General features: G+C 40.4%; 1 non-coding gene across 1 annotated transcript; it reads left to right on the top strand.

Annotated features, from left to right (window-relative positions):
- The first annotated feature begins 13,413 nt into the window (after positions 1-13,413).
- LOC122237572 lies at positions 13,414-13,520 on the top strand. Its single transcript, XR_006216158.1, has one exon. It is a non-coding gene; the product is annotated as a U6 spliceosomal RNA (small nuclear RNA).
- The last annotated feature ends 460 nt before the right edge of the window (positions 13,521-13,980 follow it).

Raw genomic sequence — 13,980 nt, 5'->3', positions numbered from 1 at the left:
GTTCCATGTGACCTTGATTATATTTTAGCTATTTAAAAAATATTAAATTGGAAGATCTTGACAAAAATAACTATATGCATGATTTCTCTAATAGATTGATGTGTGATGCCGAGGGTTTGTCCTTTTAGCTATCCCACAGGATGGATGTAGGCAGTGTCACATTCATTATGCTAACTGGAGAAGATTCATTGCTTCTAGATTATAGTGACAGAACTCAGCAAGATAGTTTCCAGGATGTCAAGTGAGCAGTTCTTCAGCAAAAGTTATGGAGGAGAGGGGGAATTAAAAGATTATTTCCTTGTCCTCCCTGTGATTTCTGTACAGTGCACTAATGCAGTATTGCATTCCATTTGCACCCTTCCTTAGGGAAAGACCTGGTCGTTTTCTGCCTTCTGAATGGAATATTACAAAAGATATTAAGGAATCTTGGAGTAGACCTGTGATTTTATTAACAATGTTTCTATTTTAGAATAATGTTCCTCTTGATTAAAAAAAATAATGTAACAGGGGCACCTGGGTGGCTTAGTCAGTTAAGTGACTTCGTCTCAGGTCATGATCTTGTGGTCCCTAAGCTTAAGCCCTGCATTGGGCTGTGTGCTGACAACTAGGAGCCTGGAGCCCACTTCAGGTTGTGTCTCCCTCCCCCTCTGCCCCTTCCCCACTTGCGCTCTCTCTTTCTCTCTCAAAAGTAAATAAAAATTTTTTTAAAAATCCCTTATTTAAAAAAATGATGTAACAATAATGTCCTGTCATCTTTTTTTTTTCAGTTTCTTCAAAGTGGTATGTTCTACAAAGCCCTAAATTCTCAATTGTCTAGAGTCTCTCCCAAGCACTAAATTATATAGGAAGCCCAAGAGTAGACACAAATGGACACTGCACATGGATACTAACAGAAAGATGGATGTTTTCTGATTCCATATACACATCTAACCCACTGGTGCACAAACATTTTAGATCTGGTAGGAGCCAAGACCCAGTGGCTGCTCAGTAAGTATTGTAGGAAAGGATTTTTATAGTTACAGAGACATTTGGTTTAGCACTTTCAAACTTCTTTGTAGCCTACAAAAGAAACGGTTTCCATCACCATCCATTAAGTACATTTATAGTGAACTTATTAATATATATTAAATAGTTTTATATACTTAAAACTGAGGTAAGTTTTATTAAACTACATGCTACTATACATGGTCAGTTTTTTTCACTCCATCTCTCCATCTCTTTAACTTAGGGAATATATTCATATTTGAACAATTACTATTTGGGATACACAAGTCAAAAGAATAAAACAGTGAATGGCAAAGTCTCCTTTCTTTCCCAGAGGCTCACCACTCCTATAGGCCACTGTTGTAAGCGACTTCCTGTGTATCTGCATGAGTGGGGGATGGGCAGAGAGAGGGAGGGAGAATCCCAAGCAGGCTCTGTACTGCCAGTGTGGAGCCTAACGTAGGGGCTCCATCCCACAAACCACCATGAGATCATGACCTGAGCTGAAATCAAGAGTCGGATACTTAACCAACTGAGCCACCCAGGAGTCCCTAGAATTCCTTTCAGTTAAGCAAGATTTTTATTTCTGCTTTTCAGTTTTAGAAAAAAATGCTCTTGCTAAGATATTAATTGAAAAAGAGAGTCCTAAAGCTTCTGTTTACATCATTTGTGTTAGGAACATACACTTTTCCTGGTCTCTGGCATCCACTATCATTCTTGTTAAAATCATCAATAAAAGTGATGGTTCCATTGACTTTCACTGTGCCTTCATTCACTTTGAGGGGAAGGTCAGCACAGCTATGGAGCGAGCCCTTGCCCCTGCTCCACTCTGACTAATTTCCCTCCACTGCATATTGCCATCCTTGTGATTCCCTTTGTCTCTTATGTTGGATTTCCTGGTTTTGTCTTGTGTGTTCCCATGTTTAATTTGTGTGACAGGTAAAATGCTTAAGATTGTAAGTATCTGAAAATGCCTTTATTATCTTCTATTATTGATAAGTTTAATAGCATGCAGTTGGATATCATTTTCATCCAGAATTTCAAAGGCATTGCTCTACTATGGCTGCTAGAAGACATATTTATGTGACCAGTTTTCTTTTCTCTTGAAGCTCTTAGAACTGTTGTTTTCCCCCAGTGATCTGTGATGATATATCTTGGTGATGGTCTGTTTTCACCCTATGTGCTCAGCACTCTGAACTCTTCTGATCAAAATCTTAATGTTCTTCAGTCCTGGAGAACTAATGTAATTACTTCATTGAATGTTGCTTCTCCACTGTTTTCTTGCTTTCTTTTTCTGGAACTCTTACTGTTCAGATGATGGATTTCCTCTACTGACCTGCTGTGTTTAATCTTTTCTCCTATTTTTCCATCTGTAATTTTGTTCCACTTTTGGGGAGGTTTCTTCAACTTTATCTTCCAGTCCTATTGATTTTTTCCCCTGTCACATTTTTTAATTTCCAAGAGCTTTGCTTTGTTTTCTAGATGTTTCTCTTTAATAACTGTTTTGAGCGGAGTATTATCTCTCAGAAAATTGTTAAGTCTTTGAAGAATCCATAGAATCCACTGTTTCTTCCAAGTTGCTCTAATCTGTTTCTTTGGATCTATTTGTCACATTAAAGCCTTTCCTTATATTCCTGGAAGTCCTGGGTATTCATGAATAAGAGAGAAGGGATGCTCAGAGCCTGGAGCCTGCTTTGCTTTGCGTCTCCTCCTCCCTCTGCCCCTCCCCTGCTTGTGCTCTGTCTCTCAAAAATAAACATTAAAAGAAATTATCCTACTCCTAGAAATAGGGCTAAAACTTAGCCAAAATAAAACCATACTTTTTATTAAAATTTTTTAACGTTTATTTATTTTGAGAGAGAGAGAGAGAGAGAGAGAGAGAGAGAGAGTGTGTGTGTGTGTGTGTGTGTGTGTGTTTGAGTGAGAGTAGGGGAGGGTCAGAGAGAGAGAGACAGAATCTGAAGCAGGCTCCAGGCTCTTAGCTGTCAGCCCAGAGCCAGATGCAGGGGCTCCAACTCCCAGACCATAAGATCATGACCTGAGCTGAAGTTGGACGCTTAATTGACTGAGCCACTCAGGTGCCCCCAGAATAAAACCATGTTTTTAATTAGTCTTCAAATATATTACATATGTGACAATATAGTTATTCCCACTGGATTTCTTGGAAGATTTTTTTTTTCTGGATTGTCAGTCTGATCTTTTATGGATAAGATGATAAAATGGTTTAAAGAAATTATGTTCATGATTTTACTGAAATGGGAACGAAGAGTGACTGCTTACTAGGTACAGAGTCTCCTTTCGGAATGACAAAAGTAATTCTGGAACTAGATAGTGATGGTTTGATTGTGAATGTACTAAATACCCCCAAATTGTACAATGATAAGTGATCTAAAAGTTACATTTTATTATGGTTTATTGGTGTATATCACCTATATTCCACTTGCTGAGTTCCTAATAATGAGAAACATATGTTTAATCTTTTCACATATCTCCAAAGCTTGAAATCTGTGTTGAAGATTTAATAAGTAACAGTAAGATACACTGAAAACTACACATACAGTGCTTCACTGAGTGTCCACTGATAAATGGGACTGTTCTCCCCTGAAAACAGCTGTTACATTTAACTCCTTGGAATGAGCAAATTTTGTGGGAATTTGGTGGGTTGAGCCCTCTCTTAAAGAACAGTAAACAACATGGAGGCAATGTAAGCACAATGGGTGCACCCCACACTGAGGCTGGCGAGATGACTTATTCAAGGCCCTGCCACGTGAAAGCCTAGCCACACTCAGTCCCACTCTTTCTAGGGCTGCCAAATCTAATGCTTGCCCCCACATACTAACTAATGGCCCCCAGTAAAGTGCAGGACATTGTGGCAGGTTAAAGACAATGCAAGGATGACATTTGGAATACCAACAGATATAAAAACTAAGAAACTTAATAGGAGACACACGTGTAACCAGTGCCAGCAATGACATTGAGATGTAATAAAAAATTTTTCTGTCACCTATTGTTCCTTTATTTTTTTTTTTAATTTTTTTTTTAACATTTATTTATTTTTGAGACAGAGAGAGACAGAGCATGAACGGGGGAGGGTCAGAGAGAGGGAGACACAGAATCTGAAACAGGCTCCAGGCTCTGAGCTGTCAGCACAGAGCCCGACGCGGGGCTCGAACTCACGGAGTGCGAGATCATGACCTGAGCCGAAGTCGGCCGCTTAACCGACTGAGCCACCCAGGCGCCCCTATTGTTCCTTTAATATTGACATGTGGGGGAAGCTCTCTCGCTGCCAGTGGATGAAGAGTAGATGAAAACTCCAAGCTTTTTCTGTTTATTCCTTGGAAATTGTCCTATGATCACTTTAAGTCACAAATACAATCTGGATTCAGATGTGCACAGGGTCCAGCCCCATAGGATAGTACACACTTCAACTTTTGTTCAAGTGCAGGACTGCCCAGCCTGCCTCTTCCCCTCCCACGAGGCCTGGGCTTGCTTACTGGAGCCTCCCTATGGTTTTCTTCTCCACTCATCTCCTCATGAGCAGGGGTGAGGTGTGGGAGGGTGGACAGGGAGGTTCTCACTTGGCCAGAGCCTGCTGCTGTCCTCTAATTTGGCTCCACAACCTGCAGGGCCAACAGGCTTTCACACCTGACTACCTTGCAGGAACTATGGGGCTTTTCAGAGCCCCTGCTAGACTTCTGCATCTGCTGCTTCTGGGCCCCTTCTCCAGTAGGCTGCCCCTCTGGCCTTGCTTCTCTGACAGACCTCTCCACCATTGACTGTCACCAGTGACATCCCCTTCCTCTCACAGGCAGTACTCCTGGGAAGGGCTCTAAATGGTTCCAGGTCAGTCTCCCTCCTGTGTCCTTGCCCCACCATCAGTGAGAAGCAGATTACACCCGCAGTCCACTGTCCCTGGCTCCCCTGCCACAGCCCCTTCAACTTGAATGCTTTCTTCAGGAAATGTGTGTCACCCTCTCTGAGTTTTACCACTGCATCTCACTCTCTAGGTTTGAGGTTAAGGGGTAGTTCCTCTAGCTCTCTCCAAGGGGATGAGACTCAAGCTGCAGAATCTCTGTCCACAGAAACTCCATAAATTCCCTTCCACCTCCAGTTCCACTGTCTCTACTCTTATATCTGAGAAATGGGTGGGGAAGCTCAAAAGTCAGGAAGCAAGTGCCGGACTAACTGCCTTGAACACTCGACCATGGTGCCTCTTACTAAGTTTGGTATCTGATGTCTTCTGCTTAGCTCACAGCTTCAGTTTTGACATCCTGGTACATAAGGAGTATGGTACAAAATTGATGAACACTTCCTAGAAGAATGTCAGATAAGAGAGCTACAGTGCAGTGGCCATGAATTTTAAGCTGTGTATTGAAGGAAATAAAATATCTGATCTGGGTAAAGAAGGGAGAGAACATTTGCAGAGAGAGAATTCAGTTTAATAGAAATTTATGGGACCCCTACTTAGTGCCAGGCAGTGAGGTTTCAGCAATCAGGAGGAGTTCACAGTCTGCAAAAAAAGGAAAGTGGTTAGCTTGGCTAGAGAAAGGAATCTGAGTAGGGATGGTGAGAAATGAAATTTGGACGGGTAGGATGGGCAGTCAAAAGCAGGCTGTGAATATGGAGAAAATTGTCAACAAAATGGTAGAAAAGAAGGTGGTGAGGCTTATGCATATGTGTTTGTGGATTTGTGTGCACGTGTGTAATGGAGTGTGTAAGTACGTGTGGATATGGAGGGTGTAGATAATGGAGTGAAAGTATATGTGTATGAGTGCATATAGAGGTGTGTATGTGTGAAGAAGGTTGTGTATGTATAGTGTATGTGTGCATATCTGTAGAAGGTGTGTGTGTGTGTGTGTGTGTGTGTATAGCATAGTGAGTTTTCTGTGTGGTGGGGAGCAATGTACAGTGTTGTGTGGTGAGTGTACATGGTTTTGTGTTTGGAAGTGTGTGTGCATGTGTGTAGGTTGTGTGCATATGTATATGCAGGTGGTGAGATGTGTGTGTGTGTGTGTGTGTGTGTGTAGGGAGTTTGTATGTATGTAGTGGGATTATATGTAAGTAGTGAGAGTTTGTGTAGGGGTGTGTATGTGTGAGTACTATGTGTGCTGGGTACTGTGGTATATATATGTGAAGTTGTATGTAATGAGGTGCTCATTAGTGTGTGTGTGAGAGAGAGAGAGAGAGAGAGAGAGAGAGAGAGATTGATGGGTGTTTGTGAGTAGTGAGGTAAATAGTGGAAGGTATTTCATGTAATTATGTATGAGTTGTTGGGTATGAGTGTAGTGGGGTCATGTGTGTAAGGAGTTGGGATTGCATATATAGGTGTGAGTAGTGAGTATTCATGTGCTTAATAGGGTGTCTGTAGTGGGATTATTGTGGAGTGTGTAGGTGGTATAGCATATGCCTATTGGGGTGTGCATGTGTGCATAGTGTGTGTGTGTGTGTGTGTGTGTGTGTGTGTGAGTGGTTGGGTGACATTATGTGCAGTGCTATTGCATTAATAGGGTACTTGTGTGTAATAGTGGCCAAATAGAACAATGTGAAAAACAGACCACTTTACTGGGGTTAAAACATGCCTGAGAGAAAGACAAAGAGAGGGACAAAGGCTGGGAATCTCATTCAAGATATGGACAAATTGTTTCTCTGCCACTCCTTTCCTCCAAACCACTAAAGCTCCTTCTTAGAGGAGCTCCTGTCCTTGACCTCTTCTCTGACTCCTCTGGCTGGTCAGTTGACAGCCACAAGTGAGTCTAGCTGTGCAGGCTGGATTTGTTGCAAAATTTGGGACTCAGAGGCTCTAACTTGGGATTTCCATCTGGAATGCCCATGGGGGCAAGACCCACCTGAGGATGAGCCAAGGGGGCCAGTGCCACAGCATGGAAGTGATGTGGATCATAGCAAACTGAGGAGAGGTGATCCATAAGAAAACTCCTGTCATGAAGCCAAGCAAAACAGGTCTGAGTCAAAACCACGGGGCTCCTGTGCTGTGAACTCAGCACATTCCACTCACTTCTGTTGAGTGAACTTCTAAAAGGGTGAATGAGATAAAGCCATAGAGAAACAGAAAGTGAGTCTGTGGAGAGGGAGAAAAAGAGAAGGAAGTGGGTACATAAGGGGAAGGACAGTGAGGGGCCTACAGGTGAGGAGTGTTGTGGACTAAATTGTATCCCACCCCCCAAATTCATATGTTGATGCCTTAATCCCTAATATAACTGCATTTGAAGATAGTGTCTTTGAGTAACTAAGGTTAAATGAGGTTGAAAGTGTGGGGCCCTAATCCAGTAGGTATGGTGTCCTTACAAGAAGAAGAAGAGACATGAGGGATGCGCACATAGAGGGAAGGCCATGTGAGGACACAGGGAGAAAACTGCAGTCAGCAATCCAAGGAAAAGTTTCCCTCAGGGGAAACCAAACCTGCCAAACCTTGTTTGGACCTCCAGCTCCAGAACTGTGAGACAATAAATTTCTGTTACCGGAGCCACCCAGTCTGTGGTGTTTTCTTATGGCAGCCTGAGAAAACTAATACAAGAGAAAATAGCTGTGATGCCTTTGCAAGACTTGGTTCTATTTTATCATTTAGCCAACAAATATTTGGGCAGTATACATACATACATACACACACACACACACACACACACACACACACACAAAGACCACATGTTAACTATTGTGTGTGTGTGTGTGGTGGGGTGCCCTTGGCAGGAGTCTACAGCAGGGAAATAAAGGGGCCCAGCCCTGATGTCATGGAGCTCACAGGCTCAAAAGACATGTGATACCTCATGGAACTTCTCACTATATACACTCTGCTATTAGAGCCCCTATAGATGAATAGTATTGCAGGCTCCCAGTGATTCCTGCACCAAACAATAGCCCAAAGGCCCTGGACTGCTTTTGGATCTTCTGTACAGTGGACCCTTGGGCTTGGTTGTTTACATCATTGGGAGACAAATAAATCCTCATCAGGAGCCAGAACCAACCCTGGATTCTGGGCCCACCAAGAGCCTTGACTTCAGGCAATCACACGTGTTCTTAAAAGACAATTTTACTCCAAATCAGGAAATTCCAGGATCAAAACAAAAACAAACAAACGGGTGCCTGGGTGGCTCAGTCGGTTAAGCGTCCGACTTTGGCTCAGGTCATGATCTCATGGTTTGTGAGCTCCAGCCCCACGTTGGGCTCTGTGCTGACAGCTCAGAGCCTGGAGCTTGCTTTGGATTCTGTGTCTCCCTCTCTTTCTGCCCCTCCACTGCTCATTCTCTCTCTCTCTCTCTCTCTCTCTCTCTCTCTCAAATAAATAAATATTTAAAAAATTAAAAAAGCAAACAAACAAAAATCCCATACAAGATTATTTTGTTTTCCTCATTTCTCAGTTACCTCTTCTACTCTTCTTTATAAATTAAAGTCGTTTGTTGAAAGAACAGAATTCAACTGAGTAAATTTTAAAGATCTTACTGCATTTATTGGGTGATTCATGAATTTGGCAGCATCCAACCTAGCAGAGAGAAGGGAGTTTCACAGAGCTGTATAAGGTGAGAGATTTTTACAGATTTTTACAAAGAAGTTATACTAGGAATTTGCTGGTTGGTTAAGGCAGGATTATTTTCCTTATTTGGAGCAAAGGGACATCTTAGAGTCAAGTCAGGTAACTTATGCTGAGCAGACAAGCAGTGACTGGCTGATCTAAGCTTTCCTTTTCTGGGAGAGCCCAGCATAGAAATTTAGTGAAGTTTTGATTTGCTGACATGAGGTTTACCGTGAGTCGCTCCACCTTGAGTCTAATCTGGTTACTTTAACAATAATCCCCTTTTCATCAGAACCGAAGCTTACTGGGAGGTGTGATCAAATGTTAAGGTTAAAAGGGGAGTGTTCAGATGAGGTAGGAGTAAGGCAACCCTAAGTGCCTCCTCTCCCAAACAGCTAAATATCAAATCATTCTGAACACCCAAGAAATCGACTGGAAGTCTTAGAGAACAAAGCTGCCATCTATAAACAGAAAAAATGACCTGTGGAAGCTTCCCTTAACAAGCAGACCAAAACACATCTAGAATCTGCCTTCCTTTATTATTTTTTTTAAGTTAAAAATTTTTAATGTTTATTTTTGAGAAAGAGAGACACAGAGACCGAGCAGAAGGGCAGAGAGAGAGGGAGACAAAATCTGAAGCAGGCTCCAGGCTTTGAGCTGTCTGCACAGAGCCTGACATGGGGCTTGAACTCAGAAACTGTGAGATTATGACCTGAATCAAAGTTGGATGCATAACCGACTGAGCCACCCAGGCGCCCCAATTTTTTTTAAATTTTTTAGTTTTTTAAATTTTAATTTTTTTTTCCCCCTTCCAAAATGACAAGACAGAGGAATTCACCCCAAAAGAAACAACAGGAAGAAATGACAGCTAGGAATTTAATCAATACAGATAAAAGTAAGATGTCTGAATTAGAATTTAAAATAACAATTATGAAGAGTCTACCAGGGTTTGAAAAAAGCATAGAACACACTAGAGAATCACTTGTTATAGAGATAAAAGAGCTAAAATCTATTCAGGCTGAACTAAAAATGCTGGAACTGAGGTGTAAATCTGAATGGAGTCCACAACAGCAAGGATGGGCCAAGCAGAGGAACAGATCAAAGAAACTAAGAGGTGGTTCTTTGAAAGAATTAATAAAAATGATAACCCCTAGCCAGACTTATCAAAAAGAAAAGAGAAAGAACCCAAATAAATAAAATCACAAATGAAATGGGATCACGACCAACATCTCAGAATCCCAGACCAACATCTCAGAAATACAAACTATTATAAGAGAATATTATGAAAAATTATATGCAAACAAACTGGGCAATATGGAAGAAATGGACAAATTCCTAGAAACATGCAAACTACCAAAACTGAAACAGGAAGAAATAGAAAATTTGAACAGACCCATAACCAGCAAAGATTTTGAAACAGTCATCAAAAATCTCCCAACAAACTACAGTCCTGGGCCAGATGGCTTTCCAGGAGAATTCTATCAGACATTTAAAAAAGAGTTAATATCTATTCTTCTCAAACTGTTTCAAAAAATAGGAATGGAAGGAAAACTTCCAAATTCATTCTGCAAGGCTAGTATTACCTTGATTCCAAAATCAGACAAATAGCCCACTAAAAAGGAGAATTGCAGGTCAATATCCCTGATGAACATGGATACAAAATTCTCAACAAGATACTAGCAAATCAAATTCAACAGTACATTAAAAGAATTACTACGATCAAGTGGGATTTATTCCTGGGCTGTGGGGTTCGTTCAATATTCACAAACCAATCAACATGAAACACCACATTAATAAAAGCAAGGATAAGAACCAGGTGATCCTCTCAACAGACCCGGAAAAAGCATTTGACAAAATACAGCATTCATACTTGATAACAACCCTCAACAAAGTAGGGATTGATGGAACATACCTTAACATCATAAAGGCCATATATAAAAGACCCACAGCTAATATCATCCTCAATAGGGAAAAACTAAGAGCCTTTCCCCCATGGTCAGGAACAAGATAAGAATGTCCACTCTCACCATTTTAATTTGTTTTTGTCATTTTGCTATGATGTATTTTAAAATTTATGCTGCCTAGGATTCACAAATTTCTTTTTATAAAGACTTTTTTTCTTAAGTAATCTCTATACCCAATGTGGGGCTCTAACTCACAACCCAGATGTCAAGAGTTACATGTTCCTCTGACTGAACCACCCAGGATTCACTAATTACTTGAGTCTGTGGGCTAACGTACCATTAGTTCTGGAAATTTCTCAGTCATTATTTCTTCAATTTTGTCTCTGCCCCATTGTCTCCTTCCTGCTCTCAAATTAAATTTGTTAGAACTTCTCACTCTAGTCATAATGTCACTTAATCTGTGACTTTCTAATTTCTACATTCTGCATTCTGTGCAATTTTTACTTACCTATCTTCCTGCTTACTAATCTCTTCTTCAGTTCAGTCTAATCTTCTTTTAAGCATGTCCATTCATATCTTAATTTCAGTCACTATATCTTTAAGCTCTAGGATTTCAAGTGTTCTTTTCTAATTTGCTATGTTAATTTTATCACTTTTTCTGAATCTTACAAACTTAGCTTCTATATTTTTTATTATAATTAGGGTAGTTGTTTTTAAGTCTGTCTAATAATTCTAATATTATGTATTTGGGGTTCTGTTTCTGTTTTCTTTTATTTCTGCAGGTCCTGGCTCATAGTATCTTGTTTCTTTGTGTGTCTGATTATATTTGACTCTGTAGACACTGCACGTGAAAAATTACTCGAGGCATTATTTTTTGATGCATAGAATAACTAAATCTTCCTCTGGAGAAAATTTTCTATTTGCTTCCACCACTGGTTGTCTGTGAGCAATACCAATCTGAGATTATCTTAGCCTACATTCAAGATTTCAAATTCTTTGAGCTACAGGCAGTTGCACTAAAAGCTACTCCGAGAAAATGAAATACTTCCATTCCATTCTTCAGTTCAAAATATTTGGGTTCAAATGACTTAGAAACAAAAGATGTGCCTAGACTTCTTTTCACTGAATAATATATCTTGGATTATTACATATGAGTATGCACAAATATATTAAAATACAAATATAAATATCATTCTACTATAGAAAAGCCTTCTCCATTCTTTGCTAAACCCGAATGTACCACATTTGCTTTACCAATTTCCTATTGATGAACATAGGTTATTTCTTTTTTTTCTTTTTTTATGTTTATTTATGTATTTGTTTGAGAGAGAGACAGAGCACACGTCGGGGAGGGACAGAGAGAGAGAGGGAGACACAGAATCTGAAGCAGGCTCCAGGCTCTGAGCTGTCAGCACAGAGCCTGACACGAGGCTTGAACTCACAAACTGTAAGATCACTACCTGAGCCGAGGTCAGACAGCTTAACCAACTGAGCCACCCAGGCGCCCCCCTTTTTTTAATTTAATTACAAATTAGTTAACATATGGTGTAATAATGATTTCAGGAATAGAAGTTAGTGATTCATCACTTACATATAACAGCCAGTGCTCATCCCAACAAGTGTCCTTGATGCCCATTGCCCATTTAGCCCATCCCCAACCCAAACCCCACCAACACCCCTCAGTTTGTTCTCTATATTTAAGAATCTCTTCTGGTTTGTCTCCCTCTCTGTCTTTATCTTATTTTTCCTTCCCATCCCCTATGTTCATCTGTTTTGTTTCTTAAATTCCACATATAAGTGAAATCATATGTATGGTATTTGTCTTTCTCTGACTGACATATTTCTCATGGCATAATACACTCTAGTTATGGCAAATGGCGAGATTTCATTCTTTTTGATTGCTGAGTTACATTCCATTGTATATGTAAAACACATCTTCTTTATCCATTCATCAGTTTAGGCTCTTTCCATCCTTTGGCTATTGTTGATAGTGTTGCTATAAACACTGGGGTGCATGTGCCCCTTTGAATCAGCACTCCTATATCCTTTGAATAAGCTCCTAGTAGTTCAATTTCTAGGTCACAGGATAGTTCTACTTTTAATTTTTTGAGGAACCCCCATACTGTTTTCCAGAGTGGCTGTACCAGTTTGCATCCCACCAGCAGTGCAAAAGTGTCCACCTTTCTCCATATCCTTCCCAACATCTGTTGCTTCCTGAGTTGTTCACTTTAACCATTGTGTCAAGTGTGAGGTGGTATTTCATTGTGGGTTTTATTTGTATTTCCCTGATGATGAGTGATGTTGAGCCTCTTTTCATGTGTCTGCTAACCATCTGGATGTTTTCTTTGGAAAAGTGTCTATTCATGTCTTTTGCCCATTTCTTCACTGGATTATTTGTTCTTGGGTGTTGAGTTTGGTGAATTCTTTATAGATTTTGAATACTAATTCTTTTTTTTAAATGTTTATTTATTTTGGAGAGAGAGACAGAGACAGAGGGTGGGGGGGTGGCAGACAGAGAGGGAGACACAGAATCCAACGCAGGCCTCAGGCTCTGAGCTGTCAGCACAGAGCCCAATGCAGGGCTCGAACTCATGAACTGTGAGATCTTGATCTGAGCTGAAGTTGGATGCTTAGCCAATTGAGCTACCCAGGCGCCCCTTGAATATTAACTCTTTATCCAAGCTGATTGTTTCCCTCGCTGTGCAGAAGTTTTTATCTCGATGAGATGCCAATAGTTCATTTTTGCTTTTATTTCCCTTGCCTCTGGAGACATGTCTAGTAGAGTAAGAAGCTGCTGCAGCCAAGGTCAAAGAGGTTGTTGCCCGTTTTCTTCTCTAGGATTTTGATGGTTTCCTGTCTTATGTTTAGGTCTTTCATCCATTTTGAGTTTATTTTTGTGCCTGGTGTAAGAAACTAGTCTAAGTCCATTCTTCAACAGGTCAGTAGAAAAACAAATTCTAATTTTGCACAAGTGTACTTTTGATATTAAAACCCATTCTTGTGCTCGCTTCGGCAACACATATACTAAAATTGGAACGATACAGAGAAGATTAGCATGGCCCCTGCGCAAGGATGACACGCAAATTCGTGAAGCGTTCCATATTAAAAAAAAACAAAACAAAAAAAACAAAAAAACAACATTCTTTAAGAACTTGAATAAATGTATTCCGATCTTAGCCAGTTTGACCACACATAAAATGCTTTCCCTATGACTCATTTTCCAGAAACCATCTATAGCTTTTTAAAAATATATATCCAGGGGTGCCTGGGTGGCTCAGTCGGTTAAGCGTCCGACTTCAGCTCGGATCATGATCTCGTGGTCCATGAGTTTGAGCCCCGCGTCGGGCTCTGTGCTGACAGCTCAAATCCTGGAACCTGTTTCAGATTCTGTGTCTCCCTCTCTCTGACCCTCCCCTATTTGTGCTCTGTCTCCCCCTGTCTCAAAAATAAATAAACGTTAAAAAAATTGTTTTTAATAAATATATATATATATATATATATCCATTTAGGCTTTTTCCTATATTTTCCTCTTCCTTATTGTGAAACAACCATTTTACTTGAAGACAA

Source organism: Panthera tigris, chromosome A3, assembly GCF_018350195.1.
Source record: "Panthera tigris isolate Pti1 chromosome A3, P.tigris_Pti1_mat1.1, whole genome shotgun sequence".
NCBI classification, from domain to species: Eukaryota; Metazoa; Chordata; class Mammalia; order Carnivora; family Felidae; genus Panthera; species Panthera tigris.
Note: the sequence above shows the minus strand (reverse complement) of the source record. Positions and strands in the feature narration are given on the sequence as shown.